Source organism: Acanthopagrus latus, chromosome 4, assembly GCF_904848185.1.
Source record: "Acanthopagrus latus isolate v.2019 chromosome 4, fAcaLat1.1, whole genome shotgun sequence".
Classification (NCBI taxonomy): domain Eukaryota; kingdom Metazoa; phylum Chordata; class Actinopteri; order Spariformes; family Sparidae; genus Acanthopagrus; species Acanthopagrus latus.
In genome coordinates this window covers 20,419,708-20,445,176 of record NC_051042.1, presented here as the reverse complement: position 1 = coordinate 20,445,176, position 25,469 = coordinate 20,419,708, and the positions used below count along the sequence as shown (strand labels likewise).

The window sequence follows — 25,469 nt, the reverse complement described above, 5'->3', positions numbered from 1 at the left end:
TTCTTACTGTTAGTTTCTCTGTTTTTACACTGAATAACTCTGGACATAGTAATCATTGGCATAATGGCAGAGCGGGGAGGATTTATCTGTTCACATCCTGTGATCCTGAAAGACTGAAATGCAATGAAGTGCTTCTGTTGGATTAAACAGCACACAGTAATTATCATTTCAACATCAAGTTGAATAACTGAAATATGTGAAACAACTGGAAGACATTCGCTAATCAAAAACCTCTTCAATCCTTAGATGCATACCCTAAACTTTTTAGCAACCAGGCACTATATAACACTGCATATAAGTCATTCATTCCTTAGGTAGTACAGATTTTGGTGTCAACATGTCAAAAAAACAACAGTTTTTTTAAAAAGATTTTCTTAAGAAATGCGATACTGTCACTAGAGACTCGAGGTATGTAAGGATGTTCTCATGATGTTCTGTCTGAATGTTACATACATTCCTCTTGCTGTCATGGTAACATGATGATGCACGACTGCGATGTAAGGAACTGTGCAGAGCAACCTTTGAAAAGGTAAGTTAGGTCTGATGTGGGAACCTTATACTGTTACATCAACTACCTTGTCCAATGTGCTGGTAGATTTCCTGGCCAAATTTCCAAGTTTAGAATCTAGAGAACCTAGTGTCACATTTTCCTGGCTACAAACCTTGGAAAAAGGTGCCTTGACATCCAAAAGTTGATTGATTCTCCTCAAGGCTTTGGTTTGTCGAAAAACAGGAAGTCTGGAGATGCCGCATTCATTCATGTCGTTGTGTGCTCAATGGTGCACAAGCATTTCCTGGAAATATGCCAAGCGGTCTCAGATGCCTATATATTGATACCTAGGCCTATGGTGGACCTTGCTGTAGATTCTCTAACACGTCCCCATACTTAATCAACTAAATAAATAGATTCCTAGCAACTCCAGAAACAACATATATCATCATTCCCAACACAACATGTTGCGTTGTACTAGCTACAGGCGTACTAGACCTTTACTTGGTAAGGTTTAGACACTAAAACTAAAAGGTTAGGTTTAAGAAAACATCAAGGTGTGATCAAAAATTACTACATCATTACCGTTGTGTTTTTTAACTTCATTTATGTGATGTACAAAATGTAACCTAAATCATTAATCCCATGAAAGCTGCTAAGTGACAGGGCAGACTGACTACTGATGATGCTTCTTTCATGATGTAAGCTTTTGGGAGAGTATTTTTGGGCCCCAGTGCATCACGTGATGTTGCAATAACACAGTTCTGGCCACTTAAAAGTTGGCCTCTGAAGCCTGGCACTCTGCGTATGGGCTTGATTTCGTCCAACTACCCCCTGTGCTGCCATGATAATTACTATGACCACTGGAGGTCACTGCTCAACAAGAATCACAATTATGGGTTGGAATAAACTGCTTTCACAGTTGACCCCTACAGACATCTTCACAGGAAATGTAGGTAATTGTGATAAGTGTTCAAATAGGAAAACACAGCGTTGGTTCATGCGACGTGAATTTATTGTTGAATACAAGGACATGGAATTAACAGGCCACCTTTCTTCCTTTCATCCTCTACTTAGTGCTGTTTGACTGAGACAGATGGGGAAGGTAAATCAAGGCAGCTGAGTGGAGAGCACTGCTGACAGCACATTAGAGCCTCTCTCAATGAACTGTCACAAGTGCACAGTGAAAGTAAAGTTTGATCATACGTGGCTGCTGTCCTGTCAGACATCCTTAAAAGCAAATGGGGCCTAAGTGCTGCGGAGCTCTGAATGAGCCTGAGATGACAGTTGTAGTCGGTGCAGAGAGAGGGCATCGGCACTCCATTCTCCCTCCTGCAAAAGGACAATGAGGTGAGGAGGACTCTGGCAGCATTTCTCGCCCTGCACCCTCATCTAAAAGCATCTGACAAAGTGTCACTCTTCCACATCATCATTCCCATCATTAAGGGCTGGGGCTAAACTTTAGTGCTGCTTGTGCAAAAAGGTCATGAATCTGTGCTCCACATCCCCAGTCAGGGTGGACATTTTCCTCACAAAAGCAACAGTTTTATTAAAAACCATCATTATTTGGAATGCCAACCTTTAATACCACCTGCTTTTAGAGAAGCAAACCTTGCTAGTTAGAACTGGCTGAGGGTTATTTTCTGCTTATTGTTGGGTCTGGACTGTTTTCAACTATTCCTATCAGAGAGGGACCTGACTGCCGCACCAATCACCTCCAAAAAAGTCGCAAGCCAAGAGTAGCCAATAAATGTTAGAAAAAAGGCAATGTGGTGTTAAAGGTACTGTACACTCATTTATGTACGGCTGCCTCACTAATATAATACAGTGATCCATGATGTTGACTTAGTTTCAGATTAGATGATAAACCCCCCTGTTCACAGGTACAATCACTCAGGTGTTAAAGGTCACATTAACAACATTTTAAAATGGAAAAATATTTCTTTTTTTTTAAATAACACATCTACATAGCTTTTGGAAAATGCAAAATAAAAGTTTATTTTCCTTAAAAACACCATCATGATTGTGAATGATTCATTTCAAAAAGTTTTAGCTTGCTAGCGTTAACGTGGTTACCTAGCTAGCTCCAGCAACATTAACATTTGCTAGCTAACGGTAGCAAGATTAGCTTGTGACACAAACTGGCAGCCAGTTGTGGGTTGAATCCAATGGAAGTGAGGAGATGGAATGCCATATAGGTTACCACAATTTCAATAGCTACACCAAATAGCGTTTGGATGAAAAAGTACAAATTAAGCATTTAAATGTTAATGGTGCACAAATTATATCTAAGAATGATGTGAACTTAAGATGTAATTTGTCACTTCACACCCTCCAAGCAGCCCCATCAACTGACCTTACAACCTTTTCATCTTTTCTGTCAGTCTTAGGTATGGCTAAAATCCTAGGGGCAAAGTGCCTGTCGTCTATGTGTTTTCTTCCCCTTCGCTTTTCTTTCTCTCCCTGTTTTTGTCTTCAGGTGCCAACAACACTATTGGTTTCCACCCGTGCAGTCTACTCCTGCTGCTCATTTGTCGGATGTTGAGCTGTCCTATCATCAATCGGGAGCCCTCAATAAAAGCAGCATGTCTTAAAAGTTCATGCTCTCATTTTCCCCTGCTCTTTGCCTGCCTGAGCTGTGGTATTGTTTGAGTAAAACTCGTTAGGACTGATAAAAAAGGAATGTGGTGGGTGGTCGAGGATGATAGGTGGGTTTTACACTCGCAGTTAACTTTTGCCAGGAGACACTGGGATTATTGGTCAGTGCCACATCTGTATTCCTTTTGGTAAACTAATTTTTTTCAGATGAGTGTGTTTGGTCTTTTGTTTTTGTTTTCAGTGGGAGGGATTAGTCAGGCCTAGTTTTTGTTATATTGATTTCTAGTTGTTTGGCACTCCCACACTGTCCCATCCTCCCCCACATTCTGAGAACATTTGTTGTGTTTGCGAGTTCCAAGATGAACTGATTACTTTCATTTTCACATGTGCTTTGACTCCTTCGTCTCCGTTTCCCAAAATTTTCAAGACATGAACTACAATACAGACTTTTTGACATGTATCCATGGCTCCTGCTGTAACCCAGAAGAAATAAAAAAACATATCTCCTGCAGTTTCTAACATTTTCCCCCTTATGTGTTGAAGTGTTATGGTGAAATCCTCTGTTCTTAATTGTGAACAGTTGCTGTTGTGGCCTTTTTAAAGATTCCTGAGACACTGTATTGATACTGACACCATACTGTTATTGAGTTTGTCAAATAAACATGACATAGAGTAATGCACTGTGTAATGATTTTCTGTAATTACCATACGGGTACTGGTCTTGCGAAAATGGTGTTACACACAATCTTAATGGAACTGTATTATAAAGCATTGAATTAAAACCTGTTTTGTGACTCCTGACTCCTGTTTTGTAGGTGTTCTAATCAAGACACCAATGACAGGTAAGGATTGGTTTGACTTTTAGAAAGCAATGAAAAAGTAAAAGGGTGATAAATAATGTGATCATGTTCATTATTCAGTAAAGTAAAGGAATTATTGACAGATTACTTTAAAGTAAATTTCCTCAGCACTGCTATTTAGATGGGGTTGTCTTGATAGAAATTAATCAAGGGTTCTAACCCAATTTAAAACAACATTATGTAAACCAGAGACTTTCCTCACTGAAGCACACTAGTGCAGGTCCAGTTCAAAAAATGGTGTTAGCCACAGATTATCTGGTAACATGAGGGTCTTTTTATGATTCTGAGAAGATTCCCGGAGCACTTGACAGTGCTGCCAGGAAACGTTTAACATATTAGTCGTTAGAGGCTAACGTTAACTAGCAAATTACTGTTAACAGAAACTTAAAATCTCAGCTCCAGTCCTTGCTGAAGAATAGAAATCCTGCTGCTCTTGTTTATTGTTTATTACTGCAAGGAGTTATTACATCAAGTTGTTGCGCCATGTTAATCGTCATTTTGTTTATGTCTGCCTCCCCATGAGACCACGTGAGAGGGATCATGTGTGAGCCCAGCTTCAGTCTGCAGAGCCATGAAGCCAGAGTGCTGCGTGTCATGTGTCCAAATGACACCAAATGACACTAAATGACACCAAATTTGAAACTGCACTTGGTTGTGTCCTCAGCTATAAACCTGCCAATTCTGAATAGATCAGCAGAATGATTCTTGAGACATGCAAAAGAAAATACAGACGGACAGAGAATCTGAACTCTTTAGTGAGATGCAGTCCCTTAAAATGAATTTGATTACTTTCCTCCAAGAGACTGTCCCACGTTTTCTAAAACATGCTGTTACACTTGGCCTGAAAGAGAGGTGCTACTGGGAAAAAACATTTTCAAAATTCAAACATCCCATTGAAAATAGTTTACAACAATAATATGTGTTAAAAAACATCTATTTGTGTAGCAATGCCTAAGACATTTGACCATCTTGCACTTAAATTTGGAGTCTATTTTCATTATTGTTGTATTTCTTTGCTGTTGCAGAAACAATGTCATAAAGATATATGTATGCCTTTTCGGATCATCTTGGGTATCATAGAGCCTGCTGTCCCTCAGTGCAGAGTGGTCAGTCATCGAAAATAGAATGTTACCTAAAAAAACGGACAATATAATCAGTGCAGGCACTTTTTTGTATTTTTACTGTTCCAATCAGACCAAAATACAAGATGCAGTTAAGAACTGGCAAGGCCTCTTATTAGAATCAACTACCAAAACACAACTTTTGCCAAAAAGCACACACATAAACAACTTTTTTATTTTTGTGAATGTTCTCTACACTTTTGGAAAGTGTAGATAATTTGCAGATCAAGATGATTAGATAGGGCTTGATTGCGTTTTTTGAAAAACATAATCTGTAATAACCGAGGCTTAATTTGTCTTATTGGAAAGCAGACCACCTTAAATTAGAGAAAACACAAGAGACGGTTTCTGTGGGAATAGCTAGGGAGGCCTGCGCTGACATATCTTTAATGAATAACTTACGGGATCTGCAGTGGCTAAAGCCTTGTTTACCTCAGCCGAAAACCTGCACTCCAACACTGTATGCTACTTCACTCTTCCATTAGGGTGTGTGTCGAGGCCTGTGCCCACTGTTTAGCCTGGCGCAGAGGTACTTCTAGCTGTAGGAATTTGGTCTCCCACATATTCTGAAACCCACTTTCACTTGCTTCCCAGTGGGCCAGCATACCTTATCTCTGATGCAAAAGAGCACTTTCATAAGTGCACCGCTGGAGAGGGAAAACACACAAACAAAGAAATATTCAGACATAGATTGAACTTTGTTGTTCTCAGCCAATTTGTTTGGTGGGTGGTAGTGGGCAAATGGGCTGTTTTTCCAAATGGAATGTTTTACACACTTGAAAGATTTACAAGGTGGGTGAGCAAAACATGTACATTGAACGTGGGATCATCATTATGGCATTAAAAATGTAAACATTTCTAGGGGCCTTTTAGAGTCCCTGAGTGAGCACATTTCTTCTACGCCGATGCTTTCAATGTTGACCATTTAAACGCAGAAGTCAAAACTGTCCTTGAGGGAGTTTTTCTTTAACAAAGAGGATAACCTAGTTCGAAAGCATCGAACAAAGGACAAAGGCAGGGCAGAAATGGTCCGTTAAGTCCATCTGATTCTAGCTCAATGCTTTTAACGTCACTGTTCCTTAGACAGACATCAACCCCCGCGTCTAAAAGTGGGCCTGAACCAGGAGAAACAGCCATTAAGGGCAATTCAACTGCATGAAAGTAGTGTCTGGCAGGTCCACTCTCAGTGACAGATGCCATTATAACCTGTAAAATGTGATACTGCCACTTTAAGGTTATATCATTTTCCCCTTCAACTCTGGCAGCCCATCTGCTCGATAATAAGGGCACGCTCCTTTGTTTTAGGTCATGTAGCCGATGTGTTCATTCAACATCCGTTACTTCACCACTGTTTATTTTAACTACAATATAAATCCCCTTTGAAGTGAGGTGTTAAGGGATATTTTTAGGCTGTGTTGGCCAGCTCAAAATGACTCACTGTGTTGTATTATTTTTTCATATACAGTATAATGTTATTATCCTCTAACAACAAAACACAATCTATATATCCCTGTTTCTGAGAGCTGAGTTGTTTCTAAAGCTTTTGAATCAAGACTTCCTTTCCTGAGCTCCAAGTCCTCTAAACAAGAAGCTGTGAAAAAAAGGAGAGGAAAAAAAAAAAAAAAAACGCTCAAATTTTCATCGTCACCACAGTTCAGATGACAATTATGACAGCCCAGGTTTAATCATAGAATCGGGTAGTTCATTTTCTCAATGTCAACATGAAACCTTGTCAAAAAATGAATTCTGTCTTTCTCTCGGGAGATAAGCAGGCTCCAGTGCACCGGGCTCATTCAGAGGAAAAAAACTTGCAGGTCACAAGGCAGCGACTTGCATGTTTTCTTATTTTTTTTTCACCCTCTCGCTCTATCCTCCCCCTCTCTTTTTTTTTCTGAAAACCACCCAAGAAGAGATTAATCATGAAGGGAAAACTCAACTTCACCCTCTAGCTGCAGGTCACAGTTCTTATTTCGTGTGGAATTGGCTTTCGGAAAGCAGAAGGCCTGCCCGGGGGGCAGGGACCTGATATGAGAGGAATTTGAGAATGAAGCAGAGGGGATTGATTAGCCCACTTCATATCCCACACTCCGTAAGCACAGTCCAGCTGCAATCTAACACACCGCTGAGCTGAATAGACAAGAGAAATTGGATTCCTTCCTAATATTTAACCTTCAAGTCAGCTCTAACAGCTGTTGATGGGCTGCTCTACCAGGTAGTTACAAGAGGACTTTTACATGTTACACAGAGAGGGAATAGCAAAGTGGGAATGTGATGACTTTTCTGTAGGTTATTCAATTACAATGGTGCAAAGAGCAGCTAGGCCATTGAAGCACATCATCTGCATGCAACTGCACTGGGGGATTTAATTTTACACCTCTACTTGTCTGAACAGGCTGTGTGAGTGCATGTGGGCGCACATGTACACACCACTCACATATGTGGGCACACACACACACGCGCGCACAAACAAGCGTGCGCACGTATAGACACGTAAAAAGCAATTAATGCCAGGAAAGTGGAGTGTGCAGCTAATGGATGGATCATATACAGCCATAATGACTTACTTTGATGTCGGTTGTCAGAGTAGACCTATTTTAGACTCAGAGCAAAAGGCGCTTGAAAAAATCCTGTAATGCCTCCATTCTTTTTATCTCTTTTCACGAGCAGATGTTAGAACAAAGAGCGATGGCATCACTTCCTCACCCTTAGATCTCAAGAGTGACTACAATTTAGATTTCTGTTTTTTTTCTTTGTCTCTCCACGAAATCCAGAACAGTGTACGAAAAATATGTAGAGTTGACTGAGAAATGGTGCCTCTCAGTGACTCCGTGACCACATTAGACGCCATTGAATATTTAGTGGCTTCATTTATCGGCCAGTTTGATCACATCCACCCACCATCTCTTGTGCCAGCCTTTGGGAAGTGTTGATAAGAGAGCAGGATGTCATCAGGCTCTTTTCTCAAGTCATTAAGCCATGCAGTTTATTCCAAGCAAAGTGTTTCCCATTTGAATGAGCACATTAGCGAATGTCTTATGATAATTAAGAGCTTGAGTTGCAGAATTGCAGAATCAAATTCATTAGTAGAGTCACACATTTTTTATTAGCACCTTATTCTGTTCCAGGGCTGCAGCAATGCCTGACGACATGCAGCTCTCTCCCCCACATTGCCACAATGAGGACTAGACATTTAAGCACAGAACTTTCAAGATCAGAGAGGGGCATTTTGTAAAAACTTCACATAATGGGTTTGAAAGAAGGATATTCAAAGTAAATTTAGTTGGTTTTTATGTTCCCCGTGAGAATTTAGGTCAATTTGCTAACGCATATTTCAGGCGTGGGAAAGCAATCCAATAAAGTAGTCTGGTACAAATCTATAGATAAATGATGCTTCACATTCAATTACAGTGAGGATTTTATCTTTACTTTTCAGTGATTTTGTCAATTAGTCAACACAGTGTTTCTTAATTCATCAAGGACTCTGGCCTGGTATTAGTCAGTGTGTAAGCATTTATTAGATTAGCGAAAGCCAAGGGGGAGAAAGAGAAAACACATTAGAAGACATGGATGTTTTTCGTTAAAATAAATCCACAAGCGAGTGAATGATCCGCTTTCCACTGAAGACGGTTTTCTGTTATTTAGGAAATCGTCTCTGCTTCTTGAAGTGAGTTCAGAGGAGCAAACAAAACAAAGGTGGGAACCGGCAGGTCCCTTATTCCTTGAGTTTTGACACACTGACTATCGAGCACAGACGCCAGTGCACCGAACCAATCCACTGGGGAGCCAGTGCAGGGACCATGAAACTATACTCACAACACAAATTAATTGGGAGAAGAAAAAAAAAAAAAACTAATTCTGACATTCCCTGAAGAGGGTCCTTTCATCTTATAAATAGTGGCTGCAAACTTGAGTATTTTTGCTTAAGTAACACAACACTGCAGATGATAGGATTCGTTTGGCTCAACCCCAGGGGCCCAGCATGACAAAGAACACTTGTTTAGCAACTGCAGAAGCAGGTCCCAACATGGGCCTGTGACTGTGCCCAACCTCACCTAGAAACCTACTCCATTTGCATTCTGCCTCTCCAGACGCCAGGCCACAGAGTCTGAGGGGATGCGGCGTCCCAGAGATGGCATTGGAAGCTCACACATAAATTAGTCTGTATTCCCCCATCTCTCCCCCTCCCCTTCGTTCTGTCTTCTCCCACCGCTGCTCCTCCCCTCTCCCCCTTATTTGTCCCATGGCTTCATCACATCACAGTTCATGCAAAGGAGAGTGAAATCCAACTTTAAAGTTTTTCTCCATCTAATTACAATCTGTATTTACTTTCCCGGGGCTGCCGTGTGAGCCAGCATATCGGCTTTTTTAAGTCCTGAAACCAATGTTTAATTCAGCATCGAACAAGTCCTTTGGAATAATAAGACAACACTGCAAAATAAGGTTCACACATATCCACACACAAAGCCAAATCCTACACTTTATAGAGAAAAAGTCTACACTGAACTATAAACTGTTTGATTAACTCATTTTTCTCGATGTTTTAGATTGGACTTCTTCTCACATCACATGTTGGCAGAGCTGCTGTATATTTCCTCACCCAAAACCTAAAGTAGAATGCAGTTTTCCATGTAAGCATTTCCCTTTTGCCATAACACACCTAAGTACACATATGCCATGATCATAACACATACCATGAAATAAAGCTAAGATCTTCAGGTGAATGTCAGAAAATCCACAGAAACTGCTGCGGTCACTCATGCACCCCATTTATACCTAGTTATTAAAAATGCAATTAAAATCTGGACAGATTATCCGGATAAGGAAAAATGCGTGTAAATGCAAAATGAAAATGCGTCACATACAGGATGTGATTGATCTGCTTGACCACATCTAGAGTTAGTCTAGCACTGTGTTCAGTTCACATTCTATACAACAGCTCATATCTGAGGCCTTGGCATCATAATATTCATACAACTAAGTAAGCTTAGCTGGGTAAAATATAGGTTGTTAGAAAGTGAGCAGGCAATAATTTAATAAAAATAGCTCCAGTTACTGATCGAACATCTATTCTGTACCATGAAAGTGCAAAAAGTTGCGTTATTTATTGGAACTGCATGAGAAATTGAAGCGAAGCTGTTGTAAAATGAATGTTATACAGTAAATAACTGACTGTGCCATCTGCTTTCAACTATGCATTTATATCATCTAGTCACAGAGTAGCCTTAACTCCACTTCACATAGTAACGTATTACATATGCCGATTTTACAACAGGGGACAAATAATTGAGAGTTTGTTGCAAGTCTAAAAAGTTTACTCTGCCTCAAAAACCCACAAAACTCTGTGATTTTTTGAGGGAGTCTGGGGCTGAAACATTCCTATTTAATACCAGGCATGGTGTAAATGACATGTCCCCGATGATGACACGTTACGTTGGGCTGTCTTTTAATTTGTCGCCCACACCCAACATGCTTAGCTGGCGTCCTTTACAGTGGTGGTGTTACTATATTAGCAGCTAGTAAGGTGTTAACAATAGAGGGTCCACAGAGGAGAGAAACACTCCCTCCAATCTGTCCATCTAATGGGAAAAAGGGAAGACAGAGGACCGCTGCAGTGTTGACTCTTTCAAAATGCCAAAACCCCCCCCCCCAACACAATCCATGCCTTTCCAGACGGTCACACTATACGTTGGCACATCATTTGCTATTGCCAAATGCAATCATTAATTTACCCTTCCCACTGAAACTTCATATGCCCATGACACATTTTTTTTTCTTTGTCTAATTAAATATAATTTTGAAGCTCTTTAAATCCAACTTCATCCAAATGCACAATCTAATTTTTCATTTGCTTTTGTACATGATATAAGACATCAAGTCAATAATTTATTAAATTACTTTTCCCATTCATTTTCTTCTATCTATAATTGATCTCTCCAGTTGAAATTCTGTTGTTCCTCTTACTCAGCCAGTCTGCGGAGAGGCTGCGTGACATCACTGTGAACAGGGCTCGCACCCTCCCTAGACCCTCACTGGAAAACACACACACACGCACACGCGCCTGCACAGGCACACACACGCGGAGCTGCTTGGGACACCCTTAGTGTGTATATAATGCAGCACTTTCTAATCTCTATGTACATTAACAAAAAAAAAAGCTTAATGTTCTTTTTTAAACCAAATACAGCATATTTGTGATGTTACCCACAAAATATAATTATGATTTGATTTATTTTCTTATTTAAAACTGGCATTAAATTAAATTGTTAATAGATATGATGGAATATGAAAACACATTAGCCATGATTGAAGATGCTCTCCATGCTCTGTCAGGAGCCAGCAGCCTTGATGTGTGGGCCTGTTGCACCTGATCCTGGTTCACACTGGTCATAACATTACTCAATTAGTACTTAATTATACTTTGCAAGCCGAGGTAGTTTTGTAGCGCTATTGCTAACAAACAAATAAATAAAATGAGGATATAGACTTTGATTATAATTTGATTGCAAGCAATTACTGGAAATCACTGGTCAGTGTTCACTCGTAAGTGCCCTTACCTTGTCAATAACAATCGGACACATTTTAATTAAATGGATAAATTCATCTTATCTAAACCAACACTGGGTATTATAATGAATAATCATCTCTTCATTCGAGTTTTTTCAAGAGTGGTGGCTATAGGCCAGCATCTTAAATGAATGGAATGTAATAAGCGTTTATTGTCATGATACACATGTACATTAAAACTGTGAACATAACATAATAGCTTCTCGCTCCAGTTTCAGTGGCTCCCACATCAGTTCAGTGTTGTAAACAAGTTCATCATGAAGAAACAGACGCTTCCCTCACTAAAATGTACAAACTGCTGCTTGAGGAGATTATGTCAACAGTTCCAGTGGAGAACAGTGAGGCAGGACTGTTGTCTGAATATTTCCCATTAAAATGACTGCAACGGACCCATTCTGGATTTGCATCTGTTGTATGCCTCCCTGCTCACTCACACTAAAAGGGCTACTAAAGCTGGCTCAGCTGGTAGGTCCACCACTATAGACTTGAAAGATGTTTATTTTAATGTTGCAGTGGTACCTTGAGATGAAAAGTTCCTCTGTGTACTTTCTAGGGAGCGGCTTACAAATACAGCATTCTGCTTTACAGCTACTTTCTGGGTGCCAAGGTTTCTGTCGAGGTACTAAAGTCTTCTTCTACCTAAATAACCATAAGATTATTTTGGCCTGGTCTCCAGAGTCAGCTGTGTTCCACACAGCACAGTTGATTCTGCACCTTACCACGTTAGAAAAAGAGGCAGCGCTCCCAACAGCCCATAAAGCAGGTGCTTCACTGGGGAGCAGAGCTAACTGCAAATCCAGACGCACAACAATGACAGCTTTGACTCTCATGCATCTTTTACGTTTATTGGCAGAAGCTCACTCAGTAGTTCTCTCGGGCCTCCTGCATATGAGGTGAATGCAGATATGTTTTCAGCATCGGGGGTTGGACCCCAAATGTCACATGTGTCACAGCCTGACCATTTCCCAAGCAGGCAGCCAAGTCAGGTCCACTGGGAGAGTGGACATCTATGCATCTGTGTTCACAGACAGACTCCTGATGGAAAGGGATTGGAGTTGCATGACAGTTCTTTTAGCCCAAAGACTTTGAACTCTCCAAAACCAAAGGCTATAACTTATGGTACATATCCAGTAAAAGCTTCGGCAGCTTTGTGTTTTGATTCAGCACCAAACACCTTGGCTGGCAGGCACATACTGTGTTGCATTAGTGGATTAGGGAAAGTTGTAGTAATCAAAATGTTGCCGTGGCAGAAATGTACACAGTGCCTTGCAAATATTTGAAAGTGCTCAAGTCATTAATAAGTATATCAAATGCTGCCCAGTGATTTTCCCCTTTGGTTGGTGGGCAGAAGAACTGTGCTAGTTTTGGTTGCCTTTGTACTGCTTAGGGTAAACCAAGCTTGGCGCTTAGTATTAAGTCACCCCATCCTCCATCACAACAGGGGCCGGAAAGGCACCTGTTCCCATGTAATGAGTTCATGTTGATTTCATGTCATGCTGGTGTCACAGCAAGAGGTGCAAGTGCCATGTTTTACCACCTTAAGCCTACAGAGAGGCTGTTCACTGTAACTGTAGTTCTACGACGACGGACAGAGTGTTTGTCTTTTCACATCGCTGCGGTCCGATGCTGATTTAGTGACTGTACATAGTGGGACCAGCTACCCTTATAATGGGGTCAGTAATACGTGGATCAACAATATAGGTTGAAAAAAATATGCTTGTCTAGAGTTGGTGAGCAAGTACTGTACATACATAATCCAAGCAAAGGTTCACAGAAGAGAGGTTATCTTACAATCAGGACAGGCTGTAAGTAATGTGTTAAGTGTTAACACAATGGCAACATAGTATATAGCATGCACTTGCCAACCAATGAAACAATCATCAGCTAGGAGCTGATTGCAGTTGGCTACAGGCATACATGATCAACAGGAGAATACACAGTGGGCCTTTGCAGGTTCACCGGTGATCATTAAACCAGGCTCACAAAGGATAAACCTTTGAGTGATACATGACAAGAAGCCTGTGTGCTGGTACAACCCAGGATCACACCAAACCCTAACAGAACACTGGTCCACCATCTCACTTTGGCCTTGCCCATCGCTGGTCTGGTCATCTTCCGTGGTCTTGTTACCGATTAGCAAACATGCTACAACAGGTTACATTTTCCAAAATGAAAGCACCAGGTTAGGGCCAGGTTTAAGAAAAGATCATGGGTTCGCTTAAAATAACTGCTTTCCCAAAACAGTCAGCCCTGGCTGTTTGCCTCACACAAGATTTGAACCCTGATCTCAAGGATTGAAATCCTACAAAATTACTCACCAGACCATTCCGAACCTCCTCCCAATACTGGTGTTCTTGCTCTTTAAACTGCGTTCATCCATTGTTCCCAAAATTGTGGACTCCACGTGTGCTTGTTGCGCTGAAGCAAGCCAAACCATCACCCTCACACGCTGACCTCCTGTGGATCAGCGGGTCTTTTTTCATGCTTTGGTGTGGGACCGGGCTGAATCCACACATTATCGTTTGGTTTATTTCCATAAAATGTATTCATGGGTTACTTAATAAAAATTCAAATGAAAATAGCATATCAAAATCAGTGATCAGTCAAGCGGACAAGTCAAATGCAGAATGATATTATAATTATCCTGGTTGTGTGTTTTCCACCTGAACCCTTGAATAGCTCCAGTGACAAGCAGAGAACAAGGGTCTGACAACGAGGACAGACAAGTAACAGTCTTGGAAAATTGGTCTATAATTAAATGTTTACATAATTCGGTGGTTCATTTTAGTGCTTCACTGAAACAATTTCCTCTCCCTAATTACAATTTCCTTTCAGGCTGATATTTACAATGCAATCTTCAGATCTTTTGAAATGTGCTTTTGATTAATTGTTTCATCCTTCATCACAGTAGTTAGTGGCAAAAATGGGGTTTATATAATGAGAGCTCAAATTTTGAAGGCCTTTGACCTGTGCTGCTGACTCATTATAGTATGTCAAAGACAAGCTGAACAGTTTTGACAACCATGTACAGAAGAAGAAGATCAGAGGAAAGAAATAGGTTGTTTCAATTCCCTCAAAATGCCTTTCTGCTATTGAAATGAACTGCGGGGACATCAAACATTTGTGGCTGCGCAGCTTTCAGAGGCAAGACAGACAAAATTATTTGATGCCATCTGAGGCTCACCAGTGCTGAGGATCACAATACAGCTAGTTGACACACTGGTGATTATTCATGGCACTCGTGCTTATTATGCCGGAGAGACCGAACAATGGTTTTCTGTTGTGGGAAGTGAACAGTTAGAAGTTCTAACCTCCTGGCAGAACAATCGCCCTATGCATTTCTCTCAGCAATGGAACAACAGCGGGCTATAGGGATGCAGACATCTCTGTCTCCCTTGGGTGTAATCTGACTTAGATAAATATTTGCCATGCAGTCTGAACATCACACAAAACCATTGTGATCCTCTTGTGAAGCTTGCTGTGATTGCTTTACTCCACCACAGAGATGGATTTTTAGCCTTCAAGTGACTTTCACTCAAAACGACCCTCTGTTGCTAAAATAGCTACAGCCAGGCATGATATGCAGCTCAATATGGAATGAAAATCAATTTAAAAATCAATGAAAAATAAAAACCATACCATCTTGTATAATTCCACATACATACACACATACATACACACATACATACACACATACATACATACATACATAATGATGTAGATAATTATCCTTGACAGGAAAATATCTTTTAAAAAAGCAAATGTGAAGAGGATTTTTACTCTGTATGTTGTTTTTCCTCCTTAAAAAAAGAAAGACAACAAACCTTGTGAGTCGAGTATTGGCAGTGACACAAATGATATTGCTTTGTCTTTGAAGAGCTCCGGTAAAACTGTTTTCTGAATTTTCTGCTTACCCGACAGCACACGCTGGCCCCATGTAGCTCGTGTTTTACCATCACACACATCCATCACTGAGTCAGGAATCATATCAATACTTGCCCATTTCCCCATTTGGGGAGAGCTGAGCAGATCAATTCATTTAAAAGGAACCACAGCCAGACATCCGTTTTAGAGATTAGAGCATATATTGGCTAGTCATCTGATGGAGGGTTTAAGGTTCATTAAGTCAATGGAATCCTTAATCAATAGGCAAACTTTAAGCCCAGGCTTTCATGGCAGAATTTCTACTGCATGTCTAGTTACACTGGCAAGGCAGGAAGCACTAAACAACCATGGCCTTATTTCTATGATGTTTAAATTTGTGTATTTTGTCCTTGGTAAAAGGCTAGTCATTTGTAACAGGATACATCAAAATTGGCGATAATGTCTTTAGTAAATTGTGAAATTGAGTCAAGCAGGAATGGTTTTGCAAATCTGTTTTATAACCTTGGTGCACAGATGAGGCTGTGGGACAAATGAAACTGGGGAAACAGTGGTGAGCTATATTGTTCCATTCCATGGTATTCTTAGATAGACAAACACGTAGGATAAGACACAGGACACACATCAAACGCGCACAGTCACATCCATACAGTATTGTTCAAATGACAATGGGGCAAAAACTCCACAGTCCTCAATCAGTGAGTTTATGTAAATCCTGTAACTCAAGTTTCTGTCTACAGTCCAGCATATCCCTCTCCAGCTAAATCATGGGGCATACTCTGGCCGTGATTCTTAAGTGTCACTTGTGTCCACCTGAATTATTGTTTGTGTGTAATGCAGGGGAAGAACCGGCATGCAATGAGAAGTGGTTGTGCCCTCTGATTGATTGTTAAGTGTTGTCCAGGAGCCCATTGCCAGACTCCACTTAACGGCCTGCACAGCAGAAAGCAATCAGTGGCTGTTACTAAGGGTCTCGTGGGGACGGGTCTGGTCATGATTGATCTTCAGTGGATCTCTGAAGATGTCTCCGAGAACTGGGCTTCACCACAGTTGTGTTCAGGTCAGCGAAGGTGCCCTCGGACTTGAGTGTGTGGCATCACATCACAACTGAAAACTTTAGTTAGCTCAACACCAATGAGGCTTAAAACCCACTGTTTACTGATTTAATTTTCCTTGTTTGGAAAATATGAAGTGTCATAAGTGATCATAAGTTGTGCCCTATGAGGCATGTTAAAAGACAGATTCACTGTCTGGTCCTGAGGCCTTGTATTACCTCTGTGTCTGAAACACCCTGTTTTAGCTTCTGTCTTTAGCCCGCCCCCTGATTGGTCAGCGCACACATGTCTGCCCAAGCACCACTAACAGCAAAAGAGCAGCTGTGCTAAATCAATTCTTATGTGCCGGTGGGAGTAAATTATGCAAATGTGTAACATGGTGACATAGTGTGATGTCACAAAAGTCATGGAGTTAAAGGCGCTATTACTGACGAGGCCTTTCTGAAGGTCTTCTTTAAAATCTGTTCTTGCAGCACTATCACCATCTTTTGACACACACTGTGACGTAGTTTGTGTTAAGGAAGAACTACAGGCTATTTCAGATTGGATTGTAGCTGCTCAAAAGACAAAACTTGTCTTCTTCACTTGTAAACTAGCTACATTTCCAGCAGCAAATATCGGTATTTCCAAAATAAAAAATGCAATCGGCTGAAGACATGCAGTGGATAGAGGTCGGAAATGTTGCGGAAAAAGTTGCCATGACTGCTGGAAAGCTAGAATGTGTGGGTGGACTTTTTTTTCTTTCTTTTTTTTTTTTTTTACCAGAAGTCAATGCCCGTCTGTGACCCTCTCTTGAACTTACAAAGCTCTACTTTGTGCCAAGTTTTTAAATGTTGCTTTACTATTCAATGTTCATTTAGTGATCTAGCCCCTTGAACTTGGTGCTAGCATGTGTCGGACTACCGTACAACTCCCACGATCTGGGGCAATGTTGGACTAATGCTGTAAAATTGAGGGACAGTCAAGAGACACTGTGTGAACGTTGAGCCTCATTTGAAGCCAGGTAGCTAACAAGAGAAGTAGGTAACATGCCAGCAACTATTTTTTCATGTTGCTATGTGTATTTTATAGTGCAGCAGTAGTGCGGCTAGTGTTAGCTTTGTTGTAATACCAAAGCTTGGTCTGCTCCTCTATGACATGTTTGTGTGAGTTGCTGCGGTGTGTACATTTATTTGATAGATATACCCTAAATGGAACAATAGAGCTACCTTCAAAAAAGGAATTGTCAAGCGGCAGGAATTCATTTGCTTAGTAGTGTTGTGTAACACTGATTAGCAGTCAGCAGCTAGCTTGTTCAGTTGGCTCTGGCGTTAGAGTCCTACGCGCAATGCATCCTGGTACGTGACGGCACTGCCAGCACGGCTCCGGTAGCTTTCTCTGTCAATACAGAATGCATTGAGGAAAGTATTTCTTCAGTTGATGACATGTACCATCAACACTGATTGGACATCCACATACCACAAGGTGGAATTTCCCTTTAAATTGGCATGACAAATTGTGTGCATTTGCATGCATCATTCATACAGTATGTTAACGGCAAATCACTGCAAGTAGCAGCGTGTAATAGCCAAACAGCTAATCCCAGCGGCTATACTGCATGTCTCACATTCGCTGTTGTACCTGAGGACACACATGCGCACACACACCGCCGCCCTCTTGTATCAGGCAGTAGAGCTGTCGGCTCTCCAGTGGTGTGTCAATGTGTTCAGTGACCACAACGCCTGGTGTTAGTCTCATTACAGAGGGATCAAAGGGACATGAGCTTCATAGCAGCAGGGACTCTCTTCAGCCCCCTGAGAAGCGACTCCTCCTCTAATCTCAAAGGTCACATTTAGTCATTCAAATATAAAACAGCATCACATTCATCGCACCCATGTGACCTGGTGGAGTCTTCTCCAGAGAGGAGGTTCTTCACATGAAACAGATGAAAACTGAGCAGCTCCATGAAGCCAGTGTGCGCGTGCAACGTGAAGAGCAAACTGCAATTTATGCTGCAACAATAATTAGCCTCTGAGGTGGCCAAAAGTGATGGTGATGGCCCTGTTGATATTTAATCTAGAGCAGTAAGTAATGTTTTTAAATATTCAATTAAAATTCTGAGGGCCTGTACCACACGCAGACAATACTCCTCATTAAGAGGCCGGGTGGGGATTTGTCCTTGCACGGTGTCATAATGAATGAAAATAACGCTCATGAATTGGGCAACAACACAGCGCCAACTTTGTATTCTGCCCAATCATTGTTTCACCAGTGCGCCAATGTCAGGGGTCAAGTGAGGTAAGGGAGTGAAAGTTTAAGACAAATACATCCATTAGTATCTTTCCATTTCACCATTAATCTTTAATATTTGTGCATATGTTTTCTTGCACAATGTGCTGTAAGTGTGAATAAATCAATTTCACATGAGCTGTGCAGGGCACTATAACGCAGTCAGAAGGTACAGACACTACTGCAAACACACAACGTTCACAATTAACATCACACCAGTGATTTTTGTCACGGAATTTAGTTTTCATTCTTTAAATGACACAGTGAGTGGACAATGATGGTGGCAGCTAATAACATTGCAGTGCCAACAGCAGTTCCTTGGGATCTGAGCAGCTGTTCTGCAGTCTATATTGGCCTGTTCTTCAAGTGGAGGAAAAAAAAAAAAAAGAGCAACCTAGATGAGAATTTTGTGCTTCAGTGGCTATTGAAAGATGAGGCAATAAACTGCTAAACTTGAGTAATCACACACTCCCCGAGGAATTTCTCAAATGGGGATGGTCAAAAACCTTGAAATTTGAGCCCCTCGCATGCGGCCCCGGCTTTAACATTTGATGAGATTCATTATTGTAGGGAGCTGAATACAAGTGTCTTCTGATTACAGGGCCCGCCATTAAAAGTTCCCACCAGTGTGCATTTCCATGGTAGAACGTCAATGGGATTAAAATCTCAATTCACTCCAGTCAATTCTCCAGTAACAAGATTTCATTAAAAGCAGGCAGGGAGGAAAATGGACTCGAAAGCACTGAAACAGCTGGACTATAAATTATAAAAATGTGCTTTCTGCTAACTGAACACACCTTCAGCTTGCAGATGCATTATTATTTAATGTTCAGAGGAGCTGGTTTTATGTAAATTGGAGTCTTCTATTCTCTTCAGTCCCCTTCTCAATGCCAGGTACTTCCAAACCAAGCAAAGGGAGAGATTATGCAAACCAATTAACATATGAAAATAACGTATTAATATACTGTCTCTGAACTGTATCCAATCAGTTCCTTTTCACTGGCGTGTGTACAAAACAATTAAAATTAAATTTATACTGCTCTTCCTTAACATATTCTGCAGCAAATGGAGTCAGTGAGCAAATGCTGACAAAAGTTTTACAGGCCTGTGTTCCTCCTTAAAGGCACACTGACTTTAAGAATATTTATAAGAAGCCGTGCTAATAAATTCCAGTCTTTGTTTCTCCCTAATGATGTGTGCATCTGAGACAAAGCAGTGAAATCCATAGCGGTGGCCAGGTGCTAATGAATGGCTTACATTATGCTGTCCGCTAATTACTACTGCACCATAAATAAAACACAAGACAATCAATTAGCGGTAGACGTGTGTTTGTTAGTCATGGGCAGCAAGTTCCTCCAGGCCAAGGCTTTGCACAGACCTGCCTCTCCAGGCTGTTATTTTGAAATGGATAGAATGAGTTCAGATAAATCACATTTTGAACGTTGCCGAATACACTTCAGGCAATCTTTTCTCTCCCTCGCGCAGATTACAAGCAAATTAATATCTATACGTTGTTTCAAGCGAGAGGTGAGCAAAGCCTTAAAATGCACATGAAGCAGAAAGTCCTTTCCACTGAATTAGACAAAAGAAATCCAACAGGCGGCTATCATCCCTCTGCCTTTTAATGGAGCTTTGCAAAAAAAAAAAGGCTTTCTCCTCCACTTCGTACAAAGCTCCTCCAGTTTCCCAGACACCAACTGGCTGACGTATCACACTTGATTTGAACCAGAGCAGGGGAAATCAGAGTGCATTAACACTGCATGTAGAAGGCACTAACTGAATGATCCCGGCATTATGCGGCCTCTGGACTGGCCTATCTGCGTACTTTGATGCATAATTTGAACATTAATGTAATTTACATTTTAACGCAGTCCCAAAAGTAAACTGATTAGTTGATAGTTATCTACTAATGTGCCAAGAGGACTCACATGTCTCTCGCATGCAGGCAGAGGGACGGGATTACACATGACAAGGTTGGCCTTGCAGGAACACAGACAAAGAGACAATGGCTGCCAGAAGGATAGACACCAGAGAGACGGGCACGCACACACACACACAAACACACACACACGTACACACACAAAGTCGTACACAGAATGTTGTGAGGTAAATGGGTGTTGTTCAGGTTTGCTAGTGTAGCATTTCTGTCTAACAGGATCTATCTTTCTCCTTTATTTTCCAAGGACCTTTAAACAGATCATACCAATAAGGAGGAGAATGTAACAATAAATCTGGAGGACACAACACAAAGTTCTCGGCTGTGTTTGCAGGGTTTACACCACTCACATCCCCAAATATGGGCAAAGTTTCAATGGAAGTTCACTTGTCAGACATCATATGAATCAATCTAAAATTCAAATTTAAAAACTTATTAAAAGTGTTTCTGAGCCATCAAAGGTCTTTTATCTCTGTCCCGACAGACTTCCTTCTTTTTCATGGGACAAATTAGTGCCCCTGTAGATGACAGAAGCTCTTTAAAGAAAGTGCAACAGAGTTGCAGTCCCATGATGCAATGCTCCCAGCGGTTACATCTGCTCCATTCTTTCATCTTTCCCCATTGTTAGGTGGGAGCTGTCACATTAGGAGGAGAATCGTGGCTCCTTCCCACCCCCAAGTACCCCCTTTTTTTCCCATTCCAGCAGTTGGCAGGGTGGCAGGCCCATACAAAGGAGCGTGCACCAGGAGCACAGAGGGGAGCACCGTTAGAGGAAAAACAGTTTGGGAATTAAGGTCATTAATTTTCCACTTTCAAGGGCTGCCACACAGACGGAGATAAAGTCAGCATAAATATTCCGCCGAAGTTTCTCCTGTTTTTCTCCTCTCCCCATTTTCATCGGCAGCCCATTTATCTCCATGCTGTCAATTAGAGGCAAAAGCAAAGAACTAATTAGGAACTGTGCAATTTTAATTAGCTGTTTTGATAATTAAACTAATTGGTTCCCTTGTGTTTCTGCAATGTGTGCTGAGAACTTTTTTGATATCTGGGCAGCAGATTTCCCATCCGCTGGTTAATTAGTCACTTTTGCATTAAAAGGGAGCCTTCCTTAATAGCCTTAATTTGCAGTTGAAAAGAGAATCTACCATCAATAATTTGTGTAATTGGTAACCGTTTGATTGTAATTTAGAGGCACGGCCGGACAGCTCGGCATGTCTAATTCCTAATGACTAGGATTAAAGTTGGATTAACTGTTTGGGAAAGGGATTCACTCTCCCCTCTTCCCTATCCACCAAATGACACCTTGTCTGCATTTGATTGGTCATGAAATTCAAATTGACTAGGTGAACAGCAGGGCTTATACCATTCCCATTACTTTCTATATGCTGAGCCTGTCAGGTTACATCAAAAAGATTCAGATAATTCCAGTGTTCCACCCACCTTCTCAGAAGCGCCACGAGGAAGAGAATAAAAAAAAAAGCGGTTACAATTTATTATGTGATGTGTTAAACCTCTGCTATCAGACCCATTTGTGTACAAGTCTGAGGGGAGAAAATAGCCCAGATCAGCCACTAGGAGGAGCAGAGCCTTAAATCTCAGAGTAACAAAGTAAAGTAGGTCTCACTGTTGAATGAAAAGTAGTAGGCAATGCTTTCTCTCTCTGAGCATTAGATTGCATTTTAAACAACGTGTACACCCCACAAGGTCTGCCTTTAAGTTACATTACTAACCTCAATGTAAACACGACATTACTATAAATGATTTGTACAATTACTTACCAAACCTGTGTTTGCTCCAGCAGCAGAAACACCAGGGGAAATCACACTGATGTTTACAGGTGCCAGCTTAATGCTAGAATGCATCTGAATATAGCTAGAAGCTGGGAAACCTGGACTAAAAGCATATCATTCAACATCTTAACTATCAGCCACCATCTCTATACTTTTACAACACAGAGCCCCGTCAGTAGTCTGATTAAAAAGCACCATTCATCCCACTTAGCCAGAATACAATTAAGGGACATGGCTTTAAAAGCCCAGCCCTGAAGCCTCTCCCCATTCCACATAAAAGGAGCACTCTCCACTGAGCCTCGCCTGTAAATATCATGTTTGATATGAGGTTTTAATCTGCTTAGCCATTCTGAACTATAGAATGGGCTCATCCTCTCTGTGAAACCCCTGTCCAATGGCTGTGTGCCTGAGGACGAATAGGAACACAACACTAGTGCGCTATCTGATTAGGTGGGGTTAATTACAGAGCACTGTTTTGTAGTGGCTGCATTTGAGAGCCGCCCATAAATAGATGGGCATGGCTAATGCATCCTCAGAAATGAATTTTAATTAACTGTGTATCAGAGAAGCCCACTCAGGGGCTTGTTTCTAGTGTGTAGTGACCCCGCCGTTGGATGTGGAGAGAGGCAGGGTCCGCACCCAAGACACTGTGAGAGGGGCTGAAGAGGACACCGTGGCCTACATGAGCCGTGTAGCAGAGGAGCACAACATCTTGTGTCTGCGCGCGTCATTTATATTGATGAGAACTACCTTGATTGAGAGGAGCTGCGCAACCTGTCCATGCCTCTGCTTTAATTATTGTTAAAACGGGAAATGGTCTGATGGTCCTTGCAGCTAATGAGGATCAAATACCAGAGACACACCGATACACAGGAAACTTCTTCAGCTACGTGATTTTATACAACTATACACTCCAAATCCCAGTGTACTTGTGAGGTTATTGTGTTAACGCCATCCGTTGCCCCTCAAACATCATTCTCAACGGCCTTTATAGTGTTTTCTTCCTCCATTCAAATGTCAAACTGCGATTTGAAGTGAAGCCCCAATGATACCGAACCATTCTTTTCCCAGTTTTCTGCGTGATTGGATTAATTATGTGTCACTCACTTTGCTAGAGGTCAGCAAACATACATTCTCGGTCATAAGTCATCAATCTATGTGACCGTGGAGATGAAAAGTCAAGCATGTCAAGCCAGGAAGCTGGACAGAGAGGGATCAGCCCATTGATTTCAGGGCCAACCCAATCTCGCCACAGCACGCTGCCCAGAGAACTGAAATTATCCCTATGGGCTATGTACAGTGAGCTTTACACCTTAGATTTGTGGCACACGATCATATTAGCGGGGCCTATAAAAAATGTATTTCAAATGCAGGGCAGGATGATTATCATACAGGGCAGCAAGTGAGGGAGCAGAAGAAAAACAGCACAAGGAGGCTCAATGAAGAAATCATGAATGCACTTCTATGCGGATGTGATTATTTTTAATGTATGGAGAAGCGAAGGCACGCCCCACCTGATGGGCCCCACACGACGTTATTTCAGAAAAAGACAAACACACTTTTTGAATTATGACAAGAATTACACATGTTTGTCAAATTAAAAAGATCCCTTTGCAAGTCAAAGAGGTCATAGTTTGTTGCAAGGTTAGTAAAATACTATTTAATTTCGCATCACCAACACCAACATGGCTGTCAGCTCGGCACAGAAGAAGCATTATTGTGAGCTAGCTAATATAAATGGCCGACGCTGTTTGGTGGGTAGTCTTCCATTACATGTTTTTTCAAATTTCACTAGTTTGAAGGCAAACTGTCTTTAATTTCACATTTTTTTCTTTTAGAATATTTAGAATATTTAGAACAAAGAGGGGGCAGCAAATCACTACAGTACCTGCTCATTGCTGAAAAATGTAGCTGCCATTAGCTGGTTAGCTCAGTTAGCTGTACAGCTAGCCATCTAGGCTAGGAGCTCAGAGCATGCGGGAAGTGTTGGTGTTTACATCGCTAGCACAGGAGCTTTGGACCAGGGAGTACCAGGGCTAGCTGGTTAGCATGCTAACTTCTCTGTGACACAGTACACAAAGCCCCAATGTCAGATCTGATGATAATTTCATAAAAAATGACATGTTTTCAACAAAAAAACTTATATAGCGCACCTTTAAATTCACAAAACAATCATAAGTGTATTTGAAACAGGATAAAGAATTGCTTTTTTCTTTTGCCTTTCACCACAGTACATATTCTTTTCTGGAGTAAGTTCCCATGTAGCTCACAAGTTCTCCACACAGAGATCATCTTTGCAGAAGAGGGCTTTCAAAACACAAAATGTGTTCCCATGTGGATTTCAAAGAAGCTCCTCTTTTGAGGACAAGTATTACAACAATTATGTGGTTACTGCAAGTATTTGATTAAAGAGCATGCAACGATGATGTGCTCAGAGGAGGGTTATAATATCTGGTTCAAAATGTAACAGAAGGCAAGGACAGACTGAGCGAGCTCACACCGCAGACAGCCTGCTGGCTGCTGACGAACCAGCATTATTGTAGCTATACTCCACTCCACTCTCCTAAATGGCTAATCTTTGTTGGATCTCACCCTTAATTGGTTAACAGTCTCCGCAGGGCAAGTGAAAGTGGTGCTATTTAAGGCTCCACCATGAAACAGCAACACTTTCATCTTGGCAGTAACAGGCAACAATTATATTACCAGATTCGAAACTGAACCTTCTATCTACCCACTAATCAAAAACGCAGCCCATCTGTTGTGCCGTCTCTATTTTTTTTTTTTTGTTTGAAACGACTGTTTATCTGCAGCCTGTATGATAACTGCGTCTGGACACTAATTAACTGCTAAATAGACCACAATTAGATGTTATTTCTATTAAATTCTGCAGGGGGGAAGGGGAAGA

General features: G+C 41.2%; 1 protein-coding gene across 6 annotated transcripts in view; it reads right to left on the bottom strand.

Moving 5' to 3' along the window:
- Positions 1 to 25,469, bottom strand: part of LOC119017640 — a 189,350-nt gene that overhangs the window by 102,938 nt on the left and 60,943 nt on the right. Inside the window, exon 3 of one of the 6 annotated variants that reach the window (XR_005074501.1) lies at positions 1,488 to 1,822. The exons of the other annotated variants lie outside the window; for them this stretch is intronic. The gene's annotated coding sequence lies outside the window, so the exon portion shown is untranslated. Of the gene's footprint in view, positions 1 to 1,487; positions 1,823 to 25,469 lie in introns of those variants that run through there. 6 annotated transcript variants of the gene reach the window in all.